Here is a 15,111-nt window from a genome sequence, read left to right as displayed (position 1 = left end):
ACAGCCCCTAAGGGGAAACAAAAGGACAGCAAGGTGAAACAAAGGGACAAACAAGGGGAAACCTCCTCACCACAATAGACTTACCTGATTTTACCGCCGGAGGCATTATTCCCCGCCCCTCAGCGCCTGAATAAGGGAGAAAGCAACAGGTTACAAATTGACATTATTTTATCAAACTGTGTTGGATAATACAAATCCTTACCTGAATATTACCGGTTGCCACAAGGAACTCTTCGCTAGGGTCAAGCTGCAACCTGCAAGGAATCGGACAGAGTGAAAGTCAGACATTTGAACTCTTACGAACTACATACTCTCAGTATCAATATTGTTCTGGAACTCACCAATTCCTTCGAGCCAGTGAAGCAACTGGTTATCTATGCGCCCCTGCGCTCAATGCAGGATGGAGAGCTCCTCTTTCCAAACCATCAGGTGAGACTATAAGAGGGGACATTAAAGGTGATCAGTGGGGAGAACAGCGGGAGTGGTGGGGGGGCGGTTAACGCTCAACTCCACGGGTGGTTAATTCCCTTTCTCCATTTGCAGAAGAATATTCCTACGGGCCAAGCAAACGAGGCTAGGTGGGCCAGTCCAGTCCCTCATCTCGGCACTACGCGTCACATTGGTGGAGACCGCAGCTGTCCAGTTCAGATCGATGCCTCTGTGGGAGCCAGGTGAGCGTAACATCGTCCTGGGAGCGACCTATTGCCATGATTGCCTCGTTGGTTGTGTAAAAATGAACCCGGGTGATCACATCTGGGGGGGAATCCGTATCCATTCCTTGTCGAGGGTGCAGTCTGTTGGTGCAATCCAGTATAAGTTGGCACTTTTCAAGATGTGGCAGAAGGGATTGGAATAGGTCACCCACATACTCTGCTAGGTTTTGGTCCGGGATCGAGCAGGGGACCCCCCCGTATACGCAGGTTATTTTGTTGGGCTCGGTTTTCCAAATCCTCCTGTTTGTATTCTAGGATCTCATTCCTCTCAGTCAAGGCCTGGATTTTGTGTTGCACCTCAAGAAGCATCGCTGAGTGCTCTGGGGTTAGGTCCTCCATCTCCCCCACTCTCTGTGCAACCTCCAGCACCCATTGGTCAGTCTGCTCAAGTTTGGTGGTGAGCTCTGACATGCAGTATCGGAATTCTGATTTGATGTCCAACATAAAAGCCTGGATGTCACCCTTAGCAGCCAGTTGGCCAATGTCCTGTGGGGAAACTTGAGGCACAGATTTTGGTGTTTCTGGTTTCTTTCCCTTCTCTGCCGGGAGTAACATGGTGGAAATATCGGCGCTTTTGAGAGTTTTAAGATGTTTCATCATATAACTGCGGGATCCCAGTATGCCTTGATGGGCCCTCCCTAAGATGTAGAAGGTAGGAGCTGCAGGAGGCTTCTCCAGGACGGGGGGTGTCTGTCCCTCCCTGCCCCTATAACTCTGGACTCTTGAATATGTAGCCAAAGTTTGGTAGGTGTTGTTGCGGGCTTCAGCCCAGAGTTATCTGCATATGGGGCCGTCTCGTCTCTCAGTCGGGGCTAGGGCCCACGATACAGGGGGTAGCAGACCCTCCACCCCTCATTCAGCTCAATACAGAGTAAGGTCCCACTTGACTTAGTGTACCACTCCCTCTGGGTAATGAAGGGAGGCGGAGGGTGAGAAGGATGGTCTATTTTTTGGTTCCCCAGTTCATTCCATATGGGTTAACCTGTGACTTACTTTGTTAGGGCCTAGGACCACTTCATATTGCTTTCGCTTTATATCTATAATTGTGCTGCTTCTGAACCGCTGCAGCGGGGTTCCATGTCATTTCATCACCTGACTTTTCATCTCCAGGCTTTTTAACGTGCACATTACATCGTTGATCCCCCCAAACCCAATTCCTACACTGATTTTGTGCCATTGCCCACACCCTTATCTGCCCTTCCCCACCCCACCCTGAAAAATTCCATGATCACATTCAATGGAATGTGCACTTTGAAAAGCCTGGGGATGAAAAGGCAGGCCTTTTGACCCTCATATTTTCCCGTTCCTGTTTGTCCCTCATGTGCGCTCTGAGGCCCATGGGCATGTAGCGCGTAATACAAATGCAAATACATAAATAAACAAATAAACAAATAAACTCAGGGAGTCTATTGTTGGGTCAAAGTCATTTCTATGTTTATTTATGTATTTGCATTTGTATTATGCGCTACATGCCCATGGGCCTCAGAGCGCACATGAGGGACTAACAGGAACGGGAAAATATGAGGGTCAAAGGTCAGGCAGGAGAAACAGGGCGGTACGGAATAAAACTGGGTTGAGGTTGAACAGATGGGTTTTAATTTGCTTTTTGAATAGTACCAGATTACTAATGAAGAGGAGCCTGGACGTCAAATGATGTCCCACCAAATCGCACCAGCTTCTATCTAGGCTGGGCAAAGTTGGGGAAGGCAGAGGAGCGGAGCTGTCTTCCTTGTGTGTGTGTCTTTACTTGATATTTTAGATATGTGGGACAGACATTGGTACGATATTTAAATGACATCAGAATCTTGTGTGTGATCCTATGTTATACGGGCAGCCAATGTAATGTTCTTCGAGCATCGGATACATGGGCTCATTTAGGCATGCCATGAATGGCCCGAACTGCACTATTCTGTGCAACCTGTAGCGTTTGAATGTTTGAGCGTGTTGTTCCAGCTAAAAGACTATTGCAATAGTCTAGTCTGGAGTTTATTAGCACAGAGGCAAGTAGTGCACAGTTCTTATCGGTGAGAAATGGGCAAATGTAGCTTAGTAACTTGGAGATGAGATCACAGGAAGATTGAATATAGGAGACATGCGGTCTCATGGTCAGCTCATCGTCAAGAATAACCCCTACTGTCTTAACTTTGTTAGACACATTCATGATGTTACCCGCAATGCAAAAATGAGCGTAGGCTGGGCAGGTCTGTTTGGATGAGTTCTGGAGGCCACGATCAACAGCTCGTCTTGTCACAGGTCAAGGCAAGGGAGTAAGACTTTAGTGCAGTAGTGAGGACTCCTTGTTGTAAATGATATGGCTACCTTATGAAATTTGGGGTAAATGCAAGATGTGGCCACCTGGTACAGTTTCGGCTAAATGCAAGATATGGCTGCCTAGTACAGTGTCAGCCAAATGCAAGATATGTCTACCGAGTACAGTTTCAGCTAAATGCAAGGTGTGACTACATAGTACTAGGGTAAATGCAAGATGTGGCCACATAGTACAATTTGGGGTAAACGCAAGATGTGGCTACATAGTACACTTTCTGCTCAATGCAAGATATGGCTACCTAGTATAGTTTCAGTTAAATGCAAGGTGTGGCTATCTAGTACAATTTAGGGGACATGCAAGATAAGGCTACCCCGTACAACTTCAGCTAAATGCAAGATGTGGCCACCTAGTACAATTTGGGGTAAACGCAGGATATGTCTACCTGGTCAATTTAGGGTAAATGCAGGATATGGCTACCCAGTACAGTTTTAGCTACATGCAAAGTCTGGCTACCTAGCATAATTTAAGGTAAATGCAAGATATGGCTACCTAGTACAATTACAGAAAAATGCAAGGTATGGTTACCTAGTACAGCTTCAGCTAAATGCAAGATGTGTCCACCTAGTACAGTTTCAGCTAAATGCAAGATGTAGCCACCTAGTAGGCTGCAATAGACACTTGGCTTGATGCAAACTTTGGGTACTAGCCAAAATTAGGCCAGATGCAAAATATGACTACTTTGTGCACTTACGTTAGATGTTTGTATGTAAATGGTGATGGGTAGTAGAGTGGTGGGGCTTTACTGGAGTACAGTTATAGCTGTACTCCCCGCCCAGAGGAACTTTATGCCTATGCAATCTCTATGGGGCAATAGGGTAGCAAAACTGGTATGTACATTCAGGATTCTTGCCCCGGTTCTGCAAACAACCAACCCCACTTAAGTGAGAATCACTGGGGCAACTCATCCATGCCACCCGAATCATTGTCACAGGGGCAGTAGTTGAAGTAGGTGTCAGATTTAGGTCTGGCTAGGCGGTGGTTCAGCTATCTGAAGCTGATGTGGTTCCAGGATACTCAGACCTGGACAGAACACCCAACTTTGGGGGATGATCACTGCTTCTCCCACAACAAGAATAGGCACCAAGGGCGCAGCAGACATGTCGCAGTGGCAAAGAAACCCCTTGATGGGTTGGCAGGCCCAGTTTGTGGAGGCTGTAGAATGTCTCCTCCAGATAGACGCCTCTTCAAGGTAAAGAGCATCTGCTGCGGGCAACATTGTTACTGGGCCACAAGATGAAGGTCTGCAGAGTCCCAACCTCCATTTTGGGATAGTGTCTGATGAAGTAAAGAGGTCTGGTCAGTGGATGGTGATCCTCCTGGATGGTCCAGGGACACTTCCCAAGTATACCGACAGCAGGACTGCAGGGAAGTACACACAACTGGTTGGTGCCAACAGTCTGGTAGAGGAAGGCATCTTGCCTGTTCTCTTCTGGTTTTTGTTTGCTCTAAAGGGTGATCTCGAAAATGGCTCAAGATCTTCTCTTAACCAGAATTCAGGCTGGGGGTTACCCCTCTGAAGCATTCAAACTGGCAATGGCTATCCACAATGGACAGGCAGTGACCCCACATCTAACCAGCAACAGGCATCCACTGTAAATCTGTTTTAAGACCAGACAGTCTCATTCACAGTTTCAACTTTTTCCAGTCATACAGAGCACAGACTAGGATTCCTGAGCAGGGCCAGCTGAAAGTGCATGCTCTTGGAAGGAGTTTTGAGAGGGCAGGACGACAGCCAAAAAGCAAGATGTTCAAGGGACAGGTCTTAAAACACGCTAAGCAGAAATGTTGGGTATATGGTACCCAAAATGAATTTATCTTGGTAAAAAAAGATAGACACAAAAGTGCACCGGAAACAGTTGTAAAGCATAGTCCACTGACAAAAGCATGTCCTAGGCACATCAGGGCATGCAAATATCCCCAGACAACAAAATGAAGATACAAGGTTTCCCTACAACAATATTGTTTTGTGTAGTACAAAGCAAAAAAACAGGGTAATAGAAATAGGAGAACACCTCTCCCTACACTGGCAGCCTAAGGGACAGACCAGTGCCCCCAAAATAAACAAGTTGAGCAAGTGGGTGAGTCTAAAGGGGCCTTACTCACACACAAAGCAGCCAGGAAACTATAACAGAGAGATATGCTAGATGTTACATTTACATCAATGGAGGGAATGTTGTAAAAAGAAAAAAGGTCTCCAATTCTTGCCCTCTCACCCCAGAGTGGAGTCAGGGGAGTTAATGGATTTCGTATTCCATTCTGTTATACTTCCTGGACAGACTATCAGCATTGACATTTTAGGATCCAGGCGTATGCTCAACAGTGAAGTAAAAACCTTGAAGGTTTACGAACCACTTGAGCAATATAGCCATCTCACCCTTCATATCCAATCCAGAATAGGGCTGCAAGACTTACGCTTGGTCTTAAGCCCAGGGTCTGTATCTCACCAGCCATAAATCTCTCCACTGGCTCCCTGTGGCTGCAAGGATCAATTTCAAGACCCACTGCATCTCCCACAAGGTCTTCTGGGGCCTGGGACCACACTATCTCCAACTTTCCCTCCCTAAATATTCCCCTGCTAGAGCCCTTCGTTCCCCTAACTCCAACTTTCACTGTCAAACGCTTCTCCAAGCAGAGAGTATGGGGCAGATCTCCATCCCTGGCTGCCGTCTCCCTTTGGAACAGCTTCCCTGCCTCTCTCAGAATTAAGCAGACCACCTCAAGTTCCGGAAACTGCTCACAACTCTGCTGTTCTCTTCCCCTTTCCCTTCCCTGCAAATTACTGCACTGCTGCTGTGACTGATGGCCTGATCCTCATGAATCACCCATGATTCCAGGCCCTTCTTCCCAGTCGATACCAGCACCACCTGATCCATTGCAAGGCCCTTGCGGGCCCCTGCTTCGCAGCTCTACATCCCGCCCTTGGGAATCGCCTGCACTTGCACTTAGTCTGGGGCTCTCCTCCTTGGTTCCCCTTAGCACTTCCCTCCTGACCCCTCCACAAGCCCTTGCCCACTCCTCTGCCCCCCCTTGCATCCCTACCTCCTGCACTTCTGCTCACTGGATTTGCACGTCCAAATGCCACAAGGCCTAGTAGGACCATGACATTTTATTTTACTGTTTTTGCCACTGCTGTTTCTCCCGTTACCTTCCCATTTAGCCATGTGGTGCTTTGAAACACTATTGAGTTGTCTAAGCACCTAAGAAATGCTCAATAAAATAAAATAAAAAATAAACAAATGTTCATCAGCCAATTGAGGGGTTTATAGTCGGTCTGAGTCCAAAATATGCAGGATCTCAGGTTCAAACGTGCACATACATTAGCACAACATTATTTCTCAACAGTGGCCCACCTCAATTCCCTATCTTTCAACTTCTTGCTGATGAAACACTTAGGGTAGTCTCTGGCTTGCTCATCCAACTGGGACAAAACAACTCCAATACCCGAATCAGAAGAATCTGTCTGTACCAGAAAACGCATCTTTTACAGAGGGATCCTGAGAACAAGACTTGGCAAAGTATATCCTTCAAACCCTGATAGCCTTCTCACGCTCTTCAGACTAAACCTCCTTTTTAGACTTCGAGGGAATATGAGAGCAGTTAGGGGGCTGCATGGTGCCATAGTCAGCAATGAAATTCTTGTAATACACAGCAAGGCCCAAAAGGCTCATTCCATTTGGGTAGTGGGGTCCCTCAGTAATGTACAGCTTGTTGTACATTACTGGATAGAGAATGAATCTTACACCCACCTACCTCATGACCGCTGAACTGTGTCCCAGTTGACACGTTGATACCTTCATAGTCAGGTGAGCCTGCTGAAGGGTTGGCAACATGCTTCTGATGTGGCTCACTTGGAATCCCAAAGTGGAGTTGAAGCCTGCAGTATCATGATAAGCAATGCAGAATCCTTCAAGCCCATTCTGCATATCATTCACCAACCTGTGAGATGTTCACGTCTCTTCTTTAGTCCAAATAAAACTACCCAGAACTTGTAAAGCCCTCCTGGGGGCTGGAGAATGCAGGCTTTTCCTTGGCACTCTCAGTCAGGGATATTTGCCAATATCCACTGGTGAGGTCACATGCACTAAAATACATTGTAGCACCAAGCAAATACACCAACTGATCTGTTTCTGGAATGGGATGAGCATCTATGTTGTTGACATCATTCAAAGCTCTATAGTCCAGACAGAATCTCAAACATTAAATACTTACTTAAAGAACCAGTACCACAGGAGTGGACAAACGATGGGAAGAGGCCTTAATCACCACTAGGTTCAACATTGTATTGACCTCGGACCTAATGTGAAACCTTGTCTGACATCCTGTATCCTCAATCTTTAAAAAGAACACTATCCCCAGTGTCAATCTCATGCCGACACCAATGTGTCAACCCTGGAGCAAATTAAAAAAGAGGGCCTAACTACTTAAGCAATGACGTGCACTCCTGTTGGTGAAGTAGGGACAGATGAGTGGCAATGTCATCTCCTCAACATAGCCATATGAAGTGCTACCTTGTAATCCGCTTCCTACTTCTTCCTACCTGTCTGATGCCAAAAAAGGGCTCCCATCTCAACTGTTAAGATGAAGGCCTTCAATCTATTCACGTGGAAGACTCTTCCTCTTTGGAATTGCACAAGTTTACCAAAAGGTTAACTTCACTGAGTCTTACAACAACCCTGTAAGGACCTTTCCACCTATCCTGTAAGGTTTTAGGCCTTTTAGGTTCCCAAGCACGACTTCCTGTTCAAGACAAAAAGTGATGCCTGCAAGATAAGATCAGATCCTGGACATAAAACGGACACATCTGGCAACACAGACACGTTTTTACTGTACAAAAGCCCAAAATAATCGCTTTGGCAACGTTTTCTGGTGCTGGCACATATTGTGGCATTACAGCACCCCTTTGTGGCCAAAATGTACAGAGAGGAAAGAGAAGAGACCGTTGTTGAGAAACAAAATATTTGGTTAACATGGCATTTGGCAGTGTTATTGGCATGGATTGGTTGCATCATAGATTGTTATTTGTGTCTGTACTGTGGCTCACCTTGCTTGCTTCTGCCAGCATGTCTCAGTGCAGGCACAAGTTGAGTAAAAGAACATTAGAGATCCTTGAAGTTCATGGCATCTGAATCACAGTGTTAGTCACTATTGCTATTTCCTCGTGACTTCCTTTTTCTCATCCTAGTCCTTGTCCTCTTTCGTGCCCAGTCCGTTTTGTTCTCCCTAGTCCCAGTCTCACTTTCACGCCCTAACCGAGAGGATAGCTCAGGGGGCAATGCGTTTGTCTTGGAAGCAAAGCAATGCATAACAACAGAGGTTCGAATCCCAGGCTCGTGTTTAGAAACTGGTATTAAGCACGTTATAAAAGAACAATTATAATAATATTATTATAATAATTCTAACTCCCTTTCCTAGAAGTAGCCCTTTTCTTACCGACTCTTCCTATTTCGTCTTCATCCTCGTCCTAGTAACTCTTCCTCGTACTCATTTTTAGCCTCTCGTTCTCTTATTCACTCTAGTCCCTCTTCCTCTCTCTGGTCCCTCTTCATCTTCCTCATCATAGGTTATGTTACTTGTTCCATTCCATCTTTCTCTTCATCTTTCCAGTCCCTATTCGTGAACCCAGCCACCCATCCGAGTTCCTCCTCCTCATATCAGCTCCACCTCCCAGTCCCTAGTCCTAGTCACTTCTCCTAGTGCCAGTCTCTGTCCTACACCAAGTCGGCATCTCAGTAACAGTGTTTTAGTCAGTCTCTCAGTCAATCACAGTCTCTCTCACACACTGTGTCACAACATCTATATGTTCTTCTTTCCCGTTTTCATAGCTCCACTTTTGTCTCTCTCACAGTCTCTGCCTTTTGTTTGAAATCTATTGACCTTCCCAGTGGGGAGTATAGTGGCAGTAAGGATAAAAGGAAGTAGGGATGAAAGGAAGTAAGGATGAAAATGGCATGACAGAGGGCTGACATAATTAAAGACTGCAACTTTCTAAGAGGGCTGGACATTAAAAGTCTAAAGTGTTATATAATCTATGAGATAATTTTTCTGTTGTGCTGAAGTCCCCAAGCCTGCATATAGCTCTGCTTGTGGATTTACTACTCTTCGCAACTGGGCTTCTCGCTTGGTTGGATGGTTCGAGGTTGGAACTTAAGGTCTGTTATTTTTTTTTTGTAATGGAACCTGCAGGCAAGCAGTGAGTAGAGAAGCTGCTTCAGTTGTCCTGTAAGTAAATGGTGAGGCATCAATGATGCTTAAATGTTTCTCAGCCAGAAATGTGCACGTTATCGGATCTTCCTTACACCAGTTTTAACTAGCATGTTTACACTAAATGACTGCAGACTTGAAATCGAGCTGCAAAAAGCATAGGACCAGAAAACAATCCTTCTCGGCCTACGCCCCAACACTATGGAACCTCCTCCCCCTGTCGGGATCAGACTTGCCCCCACGCTCCTTCAATTCAGAGTCTCTCCACCTCAACACCTAGGCCATCACATCACCCCTGGCGCCTCCTGACTCGCTAGACGCTGCACCCTCTACTCCCCGCCACCCGGTACAGCTGTACCACTCCTCTGCTCCCCTCTGTATACTACCCCTGCTTGAAATCTGTTGTGATTTACCGCTGAAAAGCTCTCACGTTATGCATTTGTAATGTTGTACACCTCTGTAAAGTGCTCCGTTATGTATCTGTATTGGTGTATACATCTGTAAAGTGCTCTGTTGCTTCTCACATCTAGGTCTGCGCTCAATAAATACAATAAAAATAATAATAATAATAATGACTGCTTAAGCTGCACTTTATGCGTTAGCTGCCGATGTAAAAGTGAAGAAGTATTACCACTTGTAGAGGTATTAGCCAAAGCTAAAACCCCACATAATAATAGTCATGAGATGACAACCCTCCAGCTTACATGTCCTTTGACCCGGGGGGGGGGGGGTCAAAACGAATGTCTTAGCCCATGCTTTTTTCCATTCTTGCTGGTATCTGTTATGCCCAGAACTTGCAGAACTGTGGGCAGATTGGCATTAAGAGAGACAGGGCCTCATTACATGGATGGCGGTAAGGGTTACTACGAGGTCCCTTTGCGGGTTGCTTTTTGCAGGCGTTAAAAACCAACCCGCAAAGGGACCCAGGGAGCTAATTACGGTACCGCAATTTGTGGTACCGTAATTAGCGCCTTCCCCATTCCCATTATGCCCTATGGGGCAAAAATGGGAGTGGGGAAGGGCAATGGTGGAAGGGGTTCTCCGCCATGGTTCTCTGCCATCCGTGTAATGAGGCCCACAGTCATTAGTGTGCATTACTGTCTTATCAGATGATAGTTAAACCGTGGGTAAAAGTAAAAGAAACCGAATTGCTGTCAAAAACACTTTTGTTTTGAGACTCAATGTAATCCTGTATGGTTGCTAAATTAGAAATCGTTGATAATATACCGTAACATAAAAATGCCATGAAACGTTGAACAACTTGAAAGCCAAAGTCACCAGTCCCATACCATATTCTTTCCTGGGCTGCCAGACATTACAGTCATCAAAAATACATTTGTAAAAAGCCAGTGATTGATGATTAAGTTCTAGTCCGCCGACCCTCAATAAGAGCGCTGGTCTGACACCCTGGCATCCCAGTGGCCTACAGCAGCGTATCCCTTTCACTGAACAGCTCAATGACCTTGCACGGAACATTTGCAGGTGCCCTGTTCGAAATGGGTAATCTCTACCGTGTGAAGAGGCGCTCACTCCAAGGAGCTGCTGCATGACCCTTTGTGTTTGTATGTTTTATTAGCTTATGGTTCAGGTGGCCTCCCAGTGCATCACTGCTCGTTATCATAAAAATCTGGGTCAGGTCTCTGCTGATCCGTCCCGCCTTCACGGCTAGTCTTGCCGTGTCCGCTGTGCTACTATGCCACAGAACAGACAGGAACAACCTTCCCCTATTAGATCATTCTTATTGGACACTTTAGTAAAGAAAGAAGAAACTCCAACCAAAATTTAGAAAACCCATCAAATTACTGAAGTGGGTATCGGTGGACACATTATTGCAAAAAGAAAAAGCCTCAAACATTATGAAATATCAAACAATCCTTGCTCAAATCACCAGGGCATTCATCCACAACAGTGGCAAAAACCTCAATTTGGGAGAGAGAGATCAAAACATTTCCGAAACCTCCAAGAAATTGGAAGGACTGATAAAAACACTGGGAGAAACTGACCAAACCACTGCCAAACAAGTGCCAAGGACGAGTGTGCTCGTCCTTTTTCCATAGACTTACATAATAGCCTGGCACTTAAGGGTTTACACTAAAAAGAAAACTTCAAAGGACCTAGAAATTCCAACCAAAACTACGAAAAAGGGAGAAAACCCAAGTACAACACTTACAAAAACTTGAAAGCTCAGGGAGAGACCTGAAATTCGACGTTTGACATGCACAAGGTAGTAACATAACATTTCATAACATTTCAAATCTTTTGTCTCACACATGAATGCATAATCATCACTGCCCCCCCACTTCACTAGCACAGTGAATACATACATACATACCAACACCCTAACCGGCCTATTTGGCTTCACCAACTGTGGTCTCCTTGCCATTCCTGCATCCAAACACAGAACAGGGAAGACAGATGGGCCTGATAACTGCATACAATAGCAGTGTCACAAAATAAATCCTCCCCTGTGACAAGTTATCCCTAAGGAGAATTCATTCTGAGATAGTCTCTCCGGGAGAATTTATTCTGAAATGAAATATCCCTACAGAAATTGTTTCCCTTCATGCTAGGAAATTAATTAGCTACCCCTTGTGTACTCTAGCACGCCAAACATCTCATGGCACAGATTCTCCAATTCCCCACCTTCAATCCCTCCAAGAATACACACACACGCCAGAAGGACTCTATTCTGATACACAATAATCCCCTTTACTGTAGAAGAATGTGTGTTTATAAAGCCTGTTCCATGTATATGGGCAGTGATCGACTGGCTCATAAAATCAGCATGGGAGGTTGGATGGAATGGAATGGTAGGACTGATAACTTTTCTTTTAGTACTTCTAGTTAGGGCAGATCCATGCTCCAGTTAGAACTTATAGTAAAAACAATACACAAAAACGATGTTTCATGCAATGTTTTAAAATATGCAAATGTACTGTAATCTGTTCATTTCGAATGTTACCATATATGAGATCAAGAGAGAGTATTTCGTTATCTCGTATAACACTATGGGCCTCATTACGACCCAGGCGTTGGACCATGGTGCTTATAGCACCATGGTCCATGCCGGTAACTTACCGACTCCACCATGGCGGAATGGGGAATTACGGCCCCATTCCGAGGTTGGCGGGCGGTAATTCCCCATGTCGCCATGGCCCTTCCCCATTCCCATTTTTGCCCCATAGGGCTCAATGGGACTGGGGAAGGCGCTAATTACGGCACTGTAAATTACGGTGCCGTAATTAGCTCCTAGGTCCCTTTGCGGGTTAATTTTTTAACGCCTGCTAAAAGCAGGCGTTAAAGTGCCACCCGCAAAGGGACCTCGTAATCAGGCGTTAAGGGTTTAACGGCGCCGCCACCTTTTACGGCGCCGTTAACCTCTTAACGCCTGGGTTGTGATGAGGCCCTATGGCTTTAGTTGGCACAGGTGTGGGTTCTGAGTAAGGGTTCTAGGAAGGGCTGCAGACTGGGATAGGCATAAGGCCCTGCATGGAGATGCACCCAGGCAGGTCTGTGCTCCAGACTTAATTGGGCTCCATTGGGGCTGACAAAGGTCTATGCAGGGCTCTTACTAGGGTCTAAGATTAGCTGAATTCTGGGCCGGGTTCTGTGCAGAACTGCCACGCAGATTGGGATTCAGCAAGTCTGACATCCAAGAATATCTGTTCTGTGGATTGGGTTTTAGATTGAACAGATCTCTGGGCTGGAATCTCAGAAGGGCTTTGAGTCATTCTGGGCTCTAGGACTGGGCTCTGAAGTTGGCGGGGTAGGGCAGAGTTTGGGATATCCATGCTCTGCTGAAGATGCCAGGATCCGACAGAGCTGGCCTGTAGGTAGATTGGTCTTGTGAGCAAGGCTGTGTCCTAGGTAATCCAGGCTCACAGACCAGGCTCTGTTATGGATTGGAATCGTGTTAGGCTATGCAGAGCTCATCTCTCATCTGCTCTCATCTGGGGAGGGCTCTGTAGAAAGATGGCTTTATGGTGTAGATGTCAAGGTTTGCTCTACACTGTTGTATTCCAGATGGGACTAGACTTCAAGCATGGTTGGTCCCTGGTCTTGGCACCAAGCTGAGCTCTGCATTGGTCCATGGCTGTTGTATGTAAAAAGCTAGAATGCAGAAATGGGTGCACTGTGGACAGGATGAGTTTTGGTCATGGCATGGATGCCGGCAGGGCAATACTAGAAAAAGCTTATCACAGCTGGGTAGACAGTGCTCAATAAGGGATTTTAGCAGATTCAAAACTAAAATTAGAACTAGAAAGTCAAAATACTTTTCAGATATATCATTTGAAAAGTGAGTACATTTCAAACGCGGACATCCTTCAACTAGCTTCAAATAACATGCATTTTCTGAATACTTTGATGGTCCTGTACTTATAAGGAGATGAATGGAAAGCACTGGACTGACTCCTCGTAGATTTAATGTCTCCAGCCTCTGGCCAAACTGTCCCGGAGGAACTGTATTTTATAAAAAATTGTATTGATACTGTTATAGTTGCAATTTACAACTTTTCACACTAATCATACAAATAATGTAGTAAAATGTAATTATGATATGATATGGCATTTGTAACGCGCCAATACACAAGTGTTTCAAGGCGCAACGAGGCAAGGAAGGGGGAACAGAGGGAGGACAGAGACAAAGATCTTACTAGGCCAAGTGACATTAAGATCGCGCAAGTGCATGGAAGGGGAGAGGAGAAAAGTGCCATTATTATGATTTACAAAACATCATACTAAAACCATTTGCCTTGAATATTCTATCATTGTGAATCAGGTAGCAATACATGCAAAGGTTTAGTTACTTTAATTTCATTTAACATAAACCTTTTGCAATGAGACGTGACCCTGCTGTCCTATCTGCTCCACAGCAGCCTCTCAATATTCGAATAGGGAGCCCACCAAACCTAGGCATGGTCATTCTAACACTAACGGACCCAATGCATTCAGACAAGATGTCCTAAGAGAAGCTAAGTTTTGTGGGCAACAATGTGTTTAGTTGTTGGATATTTCAGATGATTTATTCAGACACAGTGACACCCTTTCGGAGTAGGGTAGTCAATTCTGGTTCAGATCCAAAGAAGAGGAGTATACAGAGGTGCAGACTGTGATAAAGAAAGGAGGAAGAAGAACAGGATAAAGTGAAGAAAAGGAGGAAGGGAATTAGAAGAGACAAGAAGGTTTTGAAGAAGAGGAGAGAACAATGAGCAGAGGAAGGAAAAGGGGAAAGGCTGGCGACATGTTGAGAAACAGAGAAGAAACAAAGTGAAATGAGGAACGAGAGAAGGAAGGAAAGAGAGGAGGCAGAAGCAGATGAACACAGACGATCTAGATGAGGTGGGAGTGGATAAAGGAATATATGGACAATGCTTGGCAAGTACTGAGGGGATAGGTGGGAAATGGAACAAAAAGAGGGTCACTGCAAATGTTTCCAGTGCGGCAGTACTGCACAGGTTACAACATCTGTTGCCTTGCTTTGAGATTCACTCCCGGATGTTGTTACTGGAAGGAGGGTACACAGTCAGGGCTGGAGCAAGGCACAGACCACATATGCGCCCACTGTCGGCCACGCTCTGCCCACTCAGCAGCAGAATCGCTATTAGTAGGATAGTGTATCAAAAAATAATTCCCACTGCATCTGGCATTAGAGTCTTCCAAATACCCTTTCATGTCCCCATACATTTGAAACAGGTAGCACTTTCTCACTTATGACTAGCAGCAACACTCCCTAGGACCGAAAGAGGCTTCAATCACCCCTTGTTCCATCATTGTATTGACCTCTGACTTAGTGTTACCCCTTATCTGAAATCCTATAGCCCCTACCTTTCATAAGCACACTATCCCCAGTGTCAATGTCATGCTGAC

Source organism: Ambystoma mexicanum, chromosome 3q (genome assembly GCF_040938575.1).
Source record: "Ambystoma mexicanum isolate Mex_15411 chromosome 3q, UKY_AmexF1_1, whole genome shotgun sequence".
NCBI lineage: Eukaryota > Metazoa > Chordata > Amphibia > Caudata > Ambystomatidae > Ambystoma > Ambystoma mexicanum.
This window is presented reverse-complemented; position numbering follows the sequence as displayed.